The following is a 16601-nucleotide window of genomic DNA, read 5'->3' on the forward strand; positions in this document are numbered from 1 at the left end:
TAAACACACGCCAATGTGCTTTGCTGGATCACTTAGCAGTGCTACTTTAGTCAGTTTTGCCTCAGTCAACACAACAGCAAATTGTCGTGTGTCCTTTTTGCATCTCTCCAAACTCAGTGAAATTCTCTTCACCCCGACTGTCAGTCCAGGAATGAAGCTTTGTTAAATAGCAGGTTTATGGGTCCCAGCGCACCACGCACGTGCGGATTGCTGCTTTTCTCATATAGTGGTTCCTCAGGGTAAAATAACTGGTCATGCCAAGTGGCTGGATAATTATCAGACCCTGAAATTCTGCCAAGGCAGGATTGAGGAAGTAAGCTTGTCATGGGCTAACAATAAGGGAACTGGAGCTGGAGAAAGCAGACTTGATGGGTAAATAAGTAAAATAAATAAAAATACAAATCCTGTTTTTAGCAGAATAAACTGATCATTTTAATAATCAAGGCAAAGCCCGCTGAGTCTTATCAGGAGTTGTTTGGGTAGTTCTTGGCATGAATGCTTTTTATTGTATATTGGTAGGACACTGGGAATTCTAATCCTACAGCTGATGACATGGAAAGTCATCATTTACATATGAAGAGGATATTTTAATAGCTTCCTGAGAGATGCTTAGAGTATTTATTAGAGGGGAAAACTTCATAACCCCCGAGAGCTGCAAGAATGAAAAACACTCATTGGTGGGAAAAACATGAATTCTGCATCTGACCCCCCATATCCTCAGTAATATTGTGTCTGGTTTTAACTGAACTCATGATAGGATGTTTTAATTCTCCATTGCTGCCCTAAAGAACTTTAATTGGGCTATTTTTGCTTTCTTAATTCAGGTGGATCTTGAGATGTTGGATACTAACTTATTCATCAAGTCTGTAAAAAATACTGCTCTAGGCCCCGATTCAGCACAGCATTTAAGCATGTGCTTAACTTGAAGCATATGGATGATCCGATCCCTCTTCAACAAAGAACTTTAAGCACTTGCTTAACTTCCAGTGGTACTTAAGCATGTTCATAGAATGCTAGAAGATTAGAGTTGGAAGGGACCTCAGGAGGTCATCTCGTCCAACCCCCTGCTCCAAGCAGGATCAACCCCAGCTAAATCATGTGATCAATTTGCTGAATCAGGAGGGCCATAATGGTGGGTTTTCCTTTAAAACATAAGACCAAGATTTTCAAAAGTCTAGCAATTTTGGTTGACTGATTTAAGACATCTTTAAGGGGACACCTGTGTCTGAAAACCAGGTATCCCCAATTGAGTACTCAGAACTGCTAGTGACTTTTGATAATGGAACAGTGTTCATTGCAAAGCTGTCTATTTCACTCTTTTGTTTAACCTCAGCCCTTGTGTTAAATGTAATACAAACCCATGTGGCTGTCTGATACTGGTCCCTGTTTACTTCTCTTTATCAAAATAAACATAGAAAAATGTCATCACTTCCAGAGATTGAATATTGTTTCTTGAGATTTCTGCCCTCTGCTGATGGAATATGATTCTGCAGATCTATTTAGTAACTGGATAGTGGTGGATAAAGGGGAAGGTAGTTTTTCAGTGACACTGGTGGACCTTGGGATTTTTAGTTCTATCTCAGACCTTTCTAAGCACCCATCATTGTAGTACTCGGGGCTCGGATCCAGCAAGTCTCTTAAGGGGAAGCAGTGTGGCCTAGTAAATAGAGCACTGGACTGGGGCTTGGGAAACCTTAGTTCTGTTCCTTGGTCTGCCAATGGCCTGCTGGGTGACCCTGGGAAAGTTACGTCACTTGTCTTTGCCTCAGTTTCCCCATTTGTAAAATGGAGATAATGATACTTACCCTCCTTCATAAAGCGTTTTGAGATCTACTGTTCAAAGCAGGTTACAAAAGAGTTCGCTGGTATTATTGTGTATTAAACACACGTTTAAGTACTGCACAAATGTGCATGGGTTACAGGATGCAAAGTGGATATTTAAAATCTGGAGAGCAATTTCCTTGCTAGATTGTAACAATTTTAAAGTAAGTAAAATCCAAACCCTATAAACTATTTGATAACGTCCGTTTATTTAGGAATGGGAAATACAGCAAATTTAGAAGCCCAAAAAAATAAAATAGACCAGTTTGCCTAGAGATTACTGATTGTAGTGATTTAAATTGAATGAGTATAAGTAGATGAAAGATTAATTAAATTCATATTTAAGCCTACATTTTAGATTGCTAAAGCTTTAGAATAGAAAATTATAAATGGTGGGAGCATATATGTTTGAGTTGGTCTTTATTGATTTTGTTTTGGGTAATAAAACCCCGGCGTATTACACATGACAGCAATAAATCAAAGCTTATTGCAATCAGACACACGCTACCCTTGGCCTCTGTAGTCAATTGAACAGTCTGCTTACTCAGCTCTGACAGAAGCCAACAGGCAACAGAAGAAAGTAAGTGTTGCTTCATCAGAAACCTTCACAGAGAGCGAGCGAGCGAGAGCCCTTCTGAAATGCCACCTGTCGAAACAGTTGTGTTTCACTTCAGGATACAATCCTGCAATCCCTTCCTGCTGTCACTGGAGCCATGGACTAGAGCTGGCTAAAAACTGTGAATCCCTTCCCAGGAACAATTTCACGTTGTGGAGAAAAAAAAAAATGAGCTTGAACCAGGACAAAACATCAAAAATGTGAGTTTTTGTTTTTGCAGGAAGGGAATTCAGGAGAAAGGATCTTTGGGGAGAACCAACCTGGCTTTCTTTGTTTGTTTGTTTGTTTGTTTGTTTGGCTGTCTACTTTCCATCCCAGCTGCTGGAGTGGTGGAGACCCTGGGTGTGCTGCTTCTCCAAATCCGGGAACTGGGCACTCTCTAGGAAACCTTTTGCCAATTTCATTGGCAGAAGGTGAAAAGGGCAAGAGCCTTTATGATGCTTGTCTGGGGCACCCAGAGTTGTAAGGCACCTTACCAATGCCCACCCTGAACATGAAGCAGTCTTGTCTGTGCTTGTCTGTGGATCAACCCCCTGAAACCACCAGCCTCTGGCAGCTCAAGCACTGCCTTCCAGGCCCTTCCACGGGCCTTGCTCTCACTGTACAGGTAGCGATAGGCGCGCACCAACCCCCAGGCCCTTGAAGCCTGCCGTGTCTAGCCCCTTTTCCACTGGACACTCACAGAACTACCAGGTTCACTGTTCCCAAAGGAAGGTACGCGGCAGCTTGTAAGTTTCAGCTGAGGACCAACACTTTGCTAAAGGTCACAGTACTTAGATATATTTATAGTGGAAGGAAAAATAAGTTTATCATCAGAGATTCAAGTAATAGTGAGTAAGAATATTGGAAACAAATGATTACGTATAAAACAATATCAGAACATGCTTTCTAGAAACTACATTTAAGTTTATCTCACCCAAATTCTCTGCAGTGTTTTAAACAAAGACTGGCTGAGGGCCCACTTTCATGAATGCAAATACACTGTCCATTTACTTCCTGGATGCAGGATGCCAGGGTGTCGTCTGTGTCTTTTAGAAATGCAACGAAGTTCATCATCTTTTCTCATAGACAGGATAACTCCTTGTGGCTTGTTTTTTCCTGCGTGCGCCTTTCCAGTTGACTTCACATCTCTTTGCTAACATTTAACTTTGTATGTAACTGGACATCCACTGTGTTGGTTTACAATACTTTATTGACATCCTGTCAGATTGATACACGTCTCTTACTCCTGTCTGGAGGAACTGGTCTAAGGGATGTCAGCTTTTGGTGATCTGCTTTTATCTTGCATGCTTCAGAACATAATTTCTAGTCCAGATATATAACTCCTTACACAGTATATGTCCATCCATTTCATTGTTATACTGATAATCAGTGTGACACTGGCTTTCATTGGAGACTTCACATGGCATTCTTCGGTGATTCACAATGTACACACCAGACACCTAAGATTTCTGTAACCTTCCGCATCCCCTTCTCAGTTGGCAGAGATTCCTGGGTCTCAACCTTCCAGCCAGGAGGGCCATTTTGATTTTTTCCTGGCAGAAAATCAAAATTTTTCAGCACAACTGAAATCTTGTGGAAAATTTCAGTTTTGCTGAAAGGGTAGTTTTTTGCTAGAGAATCATTCAGACAAAAAATTTTTTTTGACCAGCTCCACCACGGATTTCAAGTGCAAGGATGGCGATATGGTTATGGCCTGGAGACACCAATACAGGGGAGTACTTAAGTACATGCTTAAATCCCATTATCTGTAATGGAACTTAAGCACTTCCCTGATTAAGGATGCTTTCCTGAAACAGAGTGATCATGCTTAGGATGCAGATCCCGGATTCAGCAGTGTGTGCCAAGGATGTGTAGCTTATTTGCATGCTTCAAGTTAGCTGTGTGCTTAAGTACTTTGCTGAATCAGGCCTTAGTTCTTCTGTGCCTCACTTCACCCATCTCTAAAATGGGGATGGTAGCACCTGAACACCGCACAGGGGTGTCACAAGGGTAAATACTTAAAGATCCTCTGGTAATGGGGAATAGGGGGCCACATAAGCAGGTTGGTCAATACTCTCAATAAGAAGTATTTGCAGGATTACACTGCACGCTTTGGCGATCAGACATGGTCACCTTGCAGGCTGGAAGCCCGGTCGTGCATATTACTCTCTGCCTGACTTTATCAAAGGAGTGCTGAAAGCACCACCCTGGGTAATGTGACTCCCAAATAGCGATTGGCCTGGTAACTTGCCAGTCCATCTCTGCTCCAGAGCAGAGGAACCAAGCTGCAGTACGCATTCTGAAACAGCAAATAAGCAACCAAAAAAAGCTGTGAAAACAATAGGGTTCAGCAATAATTTGGTGTTGGCCATGCAGTCAGAAACCCCACTCGGTGTAGGCATCAAACACAGTCACTGGCGTATGATCTGTACGGCAAACTATCCAGCGGGCAGCATGCCTTTGATGGATTGTACAGCCATTCCTCTGGGGCTATCCATCGGGGTTTGTGTCTCTGCAGAGAACAGAGGCAAAAAGTAAACCTAGGAAGGGGTGAGAAAATATAACACATTGACCACAGTTCTAATAAAGCTCCTTATGATAAACCAGTGCAGCAAGTCCATTCAGGGATCCTCCGTCGCTGAGACAGCAGTGTCGTGCTTTAAATAAATCTACCTCTCTACTAAAGTCTCTGTCCTTTCTTAGGACAAAGTAATGGGCAGATTTTCAAAAGCACCCTAAGTGATATAGAAGCACGGGTGTCATTGGTTCCTAAATCCCTTGGGCACCTCAGAAAATCTCTCCTAAAAACTTTTAATAAAAAATACATTTTTCCTCTCTCCCTCATCTCATCTCTCACATACATTCCTTCTTTTTTTCCCCTTTTTTCCTTCTCTTTTACATCCTGTTGTCTATCTGTCTCACATGCAAACCTCCCTTTTCTTTCTCATCTTCATCCTGAACCAGCCTTGCTTTACTGTATAATTTTTTTCCAGTAAACAACTAGGCGTAAAAACCTCCTCACAGTTAAATCTTTATCCGCATAAATCTTTTTTTCTACCATTGTTTGTTGTAATCAGCTCTGCATAGGACATCTGAAATTGAAACCTATTATATAAAGCTTGCTGCAGAGTAGGAAGAACTGAGTAAAGCCACTATTATTTAGAGAGCTATTTTAACACATTATAATAGTACCTTTTATCCCATAGTGTTTTATACCTTGTTATTATGTTGTTCTTCATTCTCTAACGAAATCTTGGGTCCACAATGGAGCATCTGCTGATAAAATATCCTGGCCTTGCTTGTTCTTTATGCCATATAAATGTAATAAAGATTTAGCTGCAAACAATTAGATTAAATCTTAATGATGCACTGATAGTCACTATTCAATTGTATGTTGCCATCCCATATTCCTTCCAAGCCAGTTCAAAGAACATCCTAATAATCTGGGATATATTGTGCTAAAATAAATATTTCCACTTCAAAGAGGCCATCAGCAAAGTTCGTAGACCCTAAGTAATAACCTTTATTATCTGCGGGTTTTTTTTCCTCCATTTTCAAATCGTTCTGCAAACTTCATGCAATGTGGAAGTGGAGACTTTTGTTGCTCACCTCCCCGTACAAGTAAGAGCCTTCAGTTTTAATGCTAGACGGAAGCTACTTGACAAGAACTAACAAACTAACGCACAGGTATGCAGTAGAGGAAATACATTTTTATGTTCAGATTTTCCAAGAGCCGTTTGGAAAAATGTACAGCCCTCATCAGGATTTGCTTTCTTCATTGGGGTTTGTCTAGTGTTGGAGATGGTTGGTTGGAGCCAAGGGGGTGCGGCTCAGGGCTCTTGGGCTCTGTACATAGCCCTGCCATTGGATTGGTACATGGCTTCGAACAAGTCACCCAATCTCCCTGTGCTTTATTATGTGAAAGGAGGAGGATGGTGAAACTTTGTCATCTAATGTATCATTTATAAAATAGAAAATGTGGCAATTAGCGAAGTTGGACAGCCTTCCTCTTGATTCGTGTTACCTTATACAATTGGTGGACAGTTCTTTTAGCCAGCTCACACTACATGGATTACATCCTCAAGATGGTACAAATCCATATAGCTCTACTGAATAGAGTTACACCAGCTTACACCAACACAGGATCTGGCACCAAGTGACTATTTGCTTGAAGCTATCAGATCTCCTAAATCTTCAAGACTTGGGGAGCTCTTGGCCTGTTTTTTTTTTCTTCTTACATCAGGAGGCATTATTGCAAACAAGTATTGCTACCGTCAATTTTATTTTGGAGCCTCGATATTCAAAGCTTGTTGCAACTCCAAATAAAATCAAAATAATATACAGGCTAATTTGTCAAGTTAATGTTCACGTAAATGCCTGCTCAAACCTAAAGTGGGAGTAGTTTGGAAAGAATTGGATGTGAATAGCAAAGCACAGAGGAGACTGGCACTCATTCATTTCGTATCTTAGTTCCCCGTGTAGAAGGAAGGTTTAAAAGGTACTTTTTTTCTTCTAGCTTTATCTGGTGGTGAATGGAGGTGAGGTCAGCTGGAGTTTTTCAGATGAGTGAAGTCAAGAAGGGGGACCATTTTAGGCAGGCAAGAGAGTAGATCTGCCTAGCAGAAAGAGGGAGTTCCCTGGAGTTTGCAGCTTGCCTTTCAGATATTACATCTGGCCCTTACGGGACCTGATCCTGAGAGTCGCTGAGGATCATCCCCAGGGGCCGCTGTTATTCTGACCGGTGAATGCAACGTGCCACGGCAATTTCACTTCCTGTTCTCTGGTGAAAGTGTTGCGTGTTCATGTTAAGATGCGTGTGAGGGCAGACCAGAAATGCAGCCTTAACGTGTCCATTGTCACCCTGTCAGTAAGAGCAGCCAGTGTTACTAAAGGACGTCGCTGTGCACGCTCTGCTTACATGGAAGTCAAGGGCCCTCCATGCTGTTTGCAATTCACTTAACATAACCGCGTCTGCAGACTTTTGTCAGAAAGTTGGGTTTGCAACTGAGCATTGCTTGGGACAGACGCTTTGCTGCCAGGCCTCTCATCTGCTGGCATGTGCCTCTCGGTGATTTTGCAGAGGACTCTCCCTAACTACTCCAGTCAGACAGTCCCCGTGGCATGTCAACCATCGTAGGCCATCACTAGGCACTGGGTCAGCATTGACGCCCATAAGGAAAAATGCCACCACGTGAGTCACCAGCCCCACTTCCTGCAAGCACGGAGGCATTCCTTGAAGGCCTCCATTCAGCACCGGGTCCCAGCCCTGCTTTGCTTGAACTTGCACGAGACCACAGCTCTTACTGGGTTAGCTATAAACACCAAGGTCCCGATCCTGGAGTGAGCGCCAAGCAGGCTGACTGTGGCAGGACTTGAGTGCAAATGGGGTACGCGTGCACAGAGCTCATTGCAGGATTAGGGCCTACATCTGTGGGAAGCCGCTGCTGGGATGCTGCGTGTAATTTCTTACTGTCCCTTCAAACACCATTCCGCTTTTTTCCTTCCTACTTCTTCCCTGTGATCGGTCACCCCAACTGTCCCCTGCTGTTCCCAGCAACACCTTATTCAGTCCACCTCCAGCATCCCCTCCGCTGTATTATTAGTTAGTGGTATATATTTCCTCCATGGGCTAGGGCCTGTGTGGGAATCGCAACTGAAACCAAATCAGCCCTTTGGAAGTTGAGGCAGTCGGTTTCTTTGGGTGGGCGAGGCCAGCAATTCTCTCCCACCATGTTATCGGCAGAGCTGCCACCTCGGATCTCTTCTGTTTTCTTACCTTCTCTCTCTTTCCTGCCAATCCGCTGTTTATCAGCTGTTCCACGGCATCCAGAGCAGCCGCGCTCTTAGCCTGATGCCTGGGATGCCGCATTTGCGGAAGGAGATATTTCCCACAAATCTCTGAAGGATACAAACTGCTGCAGGATGTATTTTTCTCTTAATTGCACTCGGCCCGCTGACTTCCCTTTTACAGCTCTCTGCTTGGGTTCAATTTGGGGGGAAGGAAGGTGATGGGGGAGTGTTACGGAGGATCTGGCCCCCGGCACAATATGTTCCTCCCAGAGCTCATCCATCCCTTAAGACCTAGTGTCACAGTTCCCTGCTTTCAGCCAGGGAGTCTGTAGCTGGCTCCAGATGGTTTTCTGCAGCTGAAGATTTCTTCTAGTAATTTGTTTTCTTTGCACTTGTTTTTTTCTTTACGAAGATGACAATACTCGGAAATTGACCTAGCATCTTCCGTCAAAGGATTTCAAAGCACAAGCCTAGAGAAGCACTCTAGGCACCTCCCAACTAATGGCCAGTAATCAGTTTAGCCACAGTATCAACTGTGACTTTATTATTTATAGCGTAGTACCGAGAGTCCACTGAGCGGACTGAGATCAGGGTCCCTTTGTGCTAGGTGCGGTACAAACTCGTAGTGAAAGAGAGTCCCAGAAAGCACAGTCTAAACTGACAAAGGATGGAGTGGAAACTGAGTCACATGGAGGTGAAGTGACTTGCCCAAGGTCACCTAGCAGGTCAGTGGCAGAACCAGGAATAGAACCCAGGCGTCCTCACTCCCAGTCCAGCACTCTTTCCACTAAGCCCATATTGCCATTATCTTCTTTCAAAGGATTGATTTCAGAACGCAGTGCTTTTAAGAACATGTTAGGTATCTGTGTGCAGGTCACTCAGTGGGCTGGGTGAAACGTTTCATGCCAATTTTTTTGTTGGCTGAAAAATGTGGATTCGGATTGACCGAAACGAGTCGTGAATTCGACTGATAGTTTCAGCTGGAGGGGAAAAAAGGAAACGTTTTGACCATTGAACCGATAAATTGGCTCCACATCCGGCCCTAGCCAGAAGTCATTGTCCTCTGATCGGTGTTCTGAGACCTCTGTCCCGTGAGGTTGGTGCCTCGTCCCAGTCCCTAGTGGATGGATGTCCACAAAGTGGATGTCAGTATGGGTGCAAAGGTCCCTAGATAGGTGAACCTTTGCACCCATCAGCGTGCAGCTAAAAGGGATTTAGGCACACAGGAGTCTAAATTCCATCAACAGTTGACGGGATTTAGACTCCTCAGTGCCTAAATTTCTTCTGAAAAAGAGATTTCTCTGCTAAATCAGGTAGCAACAGCATTGCTGAGCGCAGCAATGCTTAAATAGCTTTAAAAATCTGGGCCTAATGGAAGAGCTGAAAAAAGAAAGAGATGGGGCCGGGGCGAGGTGGGGCTAGATCCTCAATGGGAAATCAGATGGGACGGATTCTTCATGTTGCCGCTGCTTGGACAATTGCATCGGGATCTTCCTGCATCTTGAGTTCAGTGCGTCTAGGACTGGCGGTTGTGGCCATGCTCCTGATGATTCTGTTTGTAATCAGGAGCTGGGGAAGCTTTTGTTCCTGGAAAATCTTCCTTCGCTTTCTCCCCCCACTTCCTCCCTCCCTTTTCCTTCCTTCCTCTCTTGACAGCCTGTCCCACAGCTGGCCGGGAGGCAGTGATAGAAATGTAAAGCAACCGTGTACTAGCTTGTTTTGTTTTTTTTTATCAACAGCCTACAGCAACTTTGCAAGAGCAATAACCTTTATATTAACTTTGAAAACATCACCGGAAACAGGCCATTTCATGTCTGAAAGTACAATGGAATTAAAACTTGTGCCGAAGACTGGGGGGGGGGAAGATATGGGCGAGAAACAGTAAATGTCACTCGCCGTGGGGCGATAATGCGGGGAGAGAGGATTAGATCTGCATTGCTGTGCCATGAGATATAAACACATTATGTAATCTATAGGGTGGCTACAAGCTGTGTGAACTGAGGCTTTCGCTGTGAAGGTGTTGCCCAAATAGGAAGCATGGAAACCTGGGATAGACAAGGCTGCATCTTTAAAGAGCTTTCTTTTAAGGCTTTGCTTTTATAAAGGGGTCCCAAAGTGATTTGCCCACCACTATAATGCAGCCACCTCTGAGTTAAAACACAGCAGCTGATGAACAGTCCTGAAGATAGACCTGAAGGGAGAAGTGTACTTATTTCTTAAGCAAACTCACGTCTTCAGTTAAGACCCACATTTACCTCTACCCCACACAGATTTGGTTTCTGTCTCTTTCTTCTTTAAATCAGAAATTGAGAGAGATCAGAACCTGAACGTCTGACCCAAAGTGCCTCAAACTGAGGGGAGATTCAGAACCCGATCCACACTATGCAGCCCAGGCCCATTTTTAATAAGGAATAGAGTCAGGGCACAAAAATTATAGAAGATGTTCATTGGACTAAGGAAATTAATTGCCTTTTACGCTTCTTGCAATAATGACTTTCTTGTATCCCTTATTCCAGGTCTTTATCCCATATGTGTCTGGTCAGGATGAGAGAGCGCTTTAGCTAAAGGCATGTTATTGTGTAGTTTAAGCCACAAAATTAAGGTCTATGTTTGAAAAGTAAACACATAACAGAGAGTTGGGGGAATGTTATCAAACTGAATGTGAGCAGAAATGCTTTTGTGGCTTTTGAATTCAATTGAAGCTGGGTGTGTCTGAGCGTGCACACACGCGTAGCGAGCCTCTCTCTAAAACGTCTGCCTGTGATCCTGGAAACCCACACACAAGAGCATTAAGCTAGCAAGGGAGGACACAAAAGCACAGCTTTGGCTATGTACACACCGATGGCGGCAAATTCGCTACCGTCAGATCGATTTTTTTTCCGGATCGATGGAGCGGCAGCAAAGGACACGCTCAATCGATCCGGAAGTCGATCTATTAAAACCACCTCCAAAAAAGGCGTAGCGCTGCGTTGACGGGAATGCTGCACACTGAGGGGGGTCGGTCTCATCTCAGCGGTGCTGCGCGTTCTCCTCGCCCGTGAACTTCAGCAGGACCTGTGAACGTTCACGTGCTCAGCGCCCATCTTCGGGGCAAGACATATCAGAGTGCTCAGCCCCTGGCAGCTCCCAGGTGATGCTGATGGCCAGATTTCCAGCACCCAGAGAGCTGGGCGCTTTGAAAATCTGGCCACTTACTTTGGCACATACAGAGAGTCTGAGTTTCTTGATAACCCAGCACTAAGTGACTTGCCCTGAATCACATGGCAAGCCTGTGGCAGAGCCAGGAATAGAACCCAGGTTGTCCAGATCTAAGTCTCGTGGTCTAACTGCTAGGCAAACTGCCCGCCTCTAGTGACAGAGTGAGTAAAAAGAGGCTTCTGCTACATTCCTCTGCTGATTGGCTTTGGCTTGCTGCAGGGCTTTGGTGAAAGCTGGGCAGTGCCCATGGCTGCAGAAAACCATCAGCTAGAAAAACCATGTTTTAAATGTTTTGTTGCAAATGTCTCTCTCAGTGCAGGGGGGGCCATGGGAGTCAGTTTCAAACACCTGTGAGGGGAAGGTTTGCGTGTGCCCCTCTGTATGTGGCGCACCGGATCACATCAGCTTAAGAAGAGGTGACAGCAGCTTACGATCAGTTAGTCATCTCATGAAGGTGACAAATGCTGTAAAACTCGAAGCATTCTGAATCAGCCAGAAACGCTATTCCCTGGATCTTTGCCAGCAATGCGCTGTATCTAGGGCAGGCACTCTGCTCTCCTGTGCATTTGACCTGTCCGTTTCTTTAGGATGAATTCCACCTAGTAAGAAATGCATGGCTTTATTGGAGTTGCTCATAAGAAGGACAATTTGAAAACTTGCCACCATGATATTTCCCATTTTTCAGGACATTTTCCACAATTTTTTTAAACACATTTTTATTGGCTTTTTTTGTTTACCCAAAACCACATTTTTGAGCACAAAATGGGGGAGGTTTATAAATGACACATTTTAAACCCTATTTTAATTTTTTAAAGGATCAGTTAAAAATAGTGTGGAAAATGTTGTGGGAGACTGGGCTAATTATGAACCCTGCAAAGTGAAAACAGAAACTTTCTACAAAATCTGTTGTTTTCCATTCAGCTCCCCTAACAGCTTTTCACCAGTTGCTCTCTTCCTCTTAGACACCTTCTCTGCACCCTCTAGTGTTTTCAAACAAGCATTGCACAGGCTAACTCTTGCACTAATCAATTCGTGTTGGACGCAGAACTGTTAGATCTGATTTGTGATAACTGCGATGCTCATACACAGTAGAACCATTTCTTTCCTCCATTTCCCCTGCTGTGTCTGGCTGCTCTGAACTGGAGGACAGGCATGCCGTTGAAATGATCTAAGCATCTCTGAGAAAGAGCTAGTTCTTGGAGACACTTGTCAGGTTCAATGGAGCAAGGGGGCAACTTGAATAATCAGAGCAATGTGCATGCTTACCAAGTTGCTGCATCTCAGATGTGGCCTGCCAGCCTCCAGGGTTCCCCCTTGCAAACGCATTTGCAAATGATCAAAGCCACATCTGATTTTCTTGAGTTCTGCAAGCATGTGCCCCGTGTTGCACATATCAAGCGTGAAATCATTGACAATGGAATTAAAGTGGCCGGCAGTCGACAGTACGGTTCTCTATTTCCCCACTTTTATCGCATTAGCATGTCGGCGCCGTTGTCTAATCCCAGCAAGCAGGAACGTAAGGGGATTTGAGTACAAATCACATAACCCGCCATTGCTTGTTTCTGAAGCCCTGTTGGCTCTGGGGTGCTCTTTCTTGCAAGTCTTTGACGCGGAAGTGCTGCTTGTGTTTGTTTCTGCCCATACCCTTTGACCCTCATCTGCAGATCAGCAGCGGTGCAAACGTTATGACCGTCCACTCTCTTCAGATTTCCCATGAGTGGTGTCTTAAAGCTATAAACAACCATTCTGGAGAATGAAGTGCTTCAAAATGTACCGAATCTCTAAGTCTGCTGGAGCAGGGACCATTAGAGGCGGTTTGGCCAGCAGATGAAAAGAACCAGTAAAATGACATTCAGATAGCAACACAGGACTCAGTAACTTCTGCCTATGTAGGGTCAGCCCCTGGCTTATGCTGGGTAAGCTTGTGTCACCTGCAGCTCCTACACCTTTTCAGGCATTGCTCGTTAATGTTCAGCATGAATAAATTGTTTCCATTGGTGAGCAGTTATAGCAGAAACCTTCTGAAATACCCCATGGTTCAGGGAGTTATTTTGTAATGTGATTTCTGCAGACAACGCACCATGGAGCTGCAAGGACCGTTCGTTACGTCTACACTACACACTAAGCCCAGGCTATGTCTCAGATTTGGACCCAGTCCCCCCTTCCATTCGCACACACATTAGTCTGGCTCAGGTCAGCAAAAACTCAGGACCCTGATCCTCGGACCCCGCTGTGGGAAGTAGGTCAGAGCCCGAGTTCTGCTGTGTGTTCCGGTCCAGGCCCTGTCATTCTGCAGTGTGGACGCAGCTCAAGCCGCAGACCTGAGTCAGACGGTCTGCATAGCGCAGTATGGACGCATTACCATGGCAGAACGACTGGGCCCAGCAATTCTAAACCCTGATTTCCAGGGCAGCATGAACGCTTAAGCACAGGCTTGGAAACACCGAGTCCATAAGCCCACCGATCCAGTTTACAGTGCAGTGTAGACATACCCTGACTGGTCTGTGCTGCACTGGTAGGTACTTGTGACATCTTGCGCTTCAAAATTCTGTCTGTGGATGGCCGCTGTGTAATGTAAAGCGTGAGCATTAGTTCTTGAGTTCTGCTCAGTTTGGACTCTTGATGGAACTTCATTGTAGTGCAACCACTGTCACGTGGTCTCTGAAGACCATTAGTTCCTCGGGAAACAATTGTGGGTTGCTTGTATTTGACTTATTTTGTGCAGGCTGCATTCTCGGCTAGTAAGTAAAAGTGTGTGGGAGAGACGGAGAGAGAGAATTTGGCCACCCACTGACGCAAGCGATATTAGCATAACCTGTAGGGAAGCCCCCAGTTCCTCCAGTGGAGAATTGATAGACGGAGTCTGAGGACCCAGTTTGCTATTTACATATTTGATGAGAGACAGAGAGCAATGGAAGTGTCTTCAATTGGGAAATAAGTCAGCATTCCTGAGAGAGTTCTGTTCTAAAGATGTTTGTGAAGCGCCTCGAGCAGCTGGCGTCTTATGGGAAGCAACCGATAGAGCTCCTCCCACCCCATAACTCAACCCCACCGCCCTCTAAGACCTTCTTGTGGTGTGAAATGGAACGGCATTCAGGAGATTTCCTTAGGGAGGATATGGAACCTTTCACTTGGTCACGGGTTCAAGTCCAGGCCAGGCCAGAAGGGACTGGAAGTAACCATCATTTGGTGGCTGTTGTGAAGTGACGTTTGTTCACCATCATGCCTTGCGTCCTTGCTGGCAGTCTCCAAAGAGGCCAAGCACTGGGGCTGAGCTCCTCTGACGGTGGTCCATCCAGGCCATCAGAGATGAAAGCCCTATTGGATCAGCCTCAAGCCAATGCTGGATTTTTTCCATTCAGTGCATCGTCTAGTGCTTTCTTATCGGTCACTAGCAAAGCGCCATTGCCAGGATTGTGCCGGGGTAGGCTTGTACTGACTCTTCCTGGTTTGTGCCTGCTCTCCGAACCCCTGGAGGGAGTCCCCCCTCTTCAGTTGTCAGTGTAGGGCCTTTCATCACCCTCAGCTTCACTTGAAAGATGAAATATTTATACTGGGTTGTTTTTTTTTTTCTGGAAAGCAACCTGTGTAGCTAGCTACAGATTATATGCCCGTAAGAGCTGCTTCCCCCTTCTTTTATGACGTCTCCCTGTAACTTTGCTTCCTTGAGAGGCTGAGATAAAATGAAAGCGATTTGTTGTACATGTGAAGTCTGTAGCAGTAGTTCCCATGGCAACTGTCTCCAGGAGAACCGTGCTCTCTTTCTTGTGGGAGGTTCTGGCACTTCAGATAGCGCAGGTAGTTTTTTAAAAAAAGACAAACAAAAAAACCACCCCAAAACAAGAGCCTTTCATACTTCCCCTGGGAGGTATTCAAGTGGATAGGAGAGAATAAGTGGTAACTTACTCACTTTGCCCTTAAATCAGCACTTGTTCACAAGCAACTGTCAAGACCTAAATTGTTTCTGGTTACTGACCAATCTCTGCACTTGCAAGATTTGTTATCCCCGTGCTATAAACTTTTCCCATTTGCTGCTGTTAAGAAGTCCTTTGCAGTCCTAATAACGTCTCGAGTTAACTCTCATTTGCAACAGGTTTCGAAGAAAGACACAGCAAGGATGGATGGTGCGACAGGACGCTGAGAGTGAAGGAATGAAAGTGTTTCTTTAGAAAGTTTAGGGTTCACAAAGGAACTGAATTTGACAGTCCTACAGAGCAGGATAACCGTATAGCCCCAGAACTGAGCTAAAACCAGGAGTGCCCAAGCCAGGAAAGTTCCCAAAAACTGAGAATATATCATGCTAGGAAAGGCTGCATGGGCTACATCAGTAAAGTACTTCTCCCTCAGCATATCTCATCCTGACAATGGACTAACCAGTTCTAGGGAGAGTTAAATCTTTGTGGTCCATTCAACCCTTTGCGCCTCTGCTGGGATTGCCAAGAAGGAGTTCAATCAGAGTTGTGATTTCCCCCCATCTCAAAAATCCCACAATAAAAGAAACAAACTCAGAATGATGTTCCATCTCATACCACCTTTCTGTCCAAAGCTCAGCATATGACCTTGATATTTTGGACCAGTCATGGAGCTAAGTAATAGAAAAATCCCACAGCTTCTCTGAGACATTTTTTCACTTTTTTTCCATGTGTGGTTCCAGGTCCCCGTGACCCAATAGATCAAACCCGATTTCTATGGAAACCGTGATGATCGGGTCAGCAGCCTGTCATCCTTTGAGTCCATCTGAAACTTTCTTCAGTTAGTTTTGTAAATTCAGCACCTCCCCATGGATTCCTTTGCTGTGTAAAACGTGTGCTACGTTCTGCCCCAAATCCTCCTGCTGCGCAATTTCAGTGTATTCCTGGGAATTAGATGCAAAGGGGGAGTCGCCAACCTCCTCCGAGTTCCACCAAGTGTCTCAGACTGGAAATAAGGGGCACATTTTTAAGTGAGGGTAATTAGCCATTGGAAAAACTCGGGAAAGATTGTGGTGGATTCTCCATTGCTGGCAATTATTAAATCTAGATAGGGTGTTTTTCTAAAAACTCTTCTCTAGTTCAAACAGGAGTTAATTCAAGGAAGTCCGATAGCCTGTGTTATACAAGAGATCAGATTAGATACTCTCAGTGGTCCCTACTGGCCTTAGCATCTATGAATAGAAAGGGTTAAAATAATATAACAACGAGTTTGGGAAGAGAGA

General features: G+C 44.7%; 1 protein-coding gene across 2 annotated transcripts in view; it reads left to right on the forward strand.

Annotated features, from left to right (window-relative positions):
* Nucleotides 1-16601, forward strand: part of KAZN (kazrin, periplakin interacting protein) — a 612234-nt gene that overhangs the window by 527587 nt on the left and 68046 nt on the right. The gene's annotated exons all lie outside the window — the stretch shown is intronic.

The sequence above is a fragment of the Emydura macquarii genome, unplaced genomic scaffold (genome assembly GCF_026122565.2).
Source record: "Emydura macquarii macquarii isolate MOO-44397 ecotype Brisbane River unplaced genomic scaffold, CSIRO-AGI_Emac_v2 contig_2768, whole genome shotgun sequence".
NCBI classification, from domain to species: domain Eukaryota; kingdom Metazoa; phylum Chordata; order Testudines; family Chelidae; genus Emydura; species Emydura macquarii.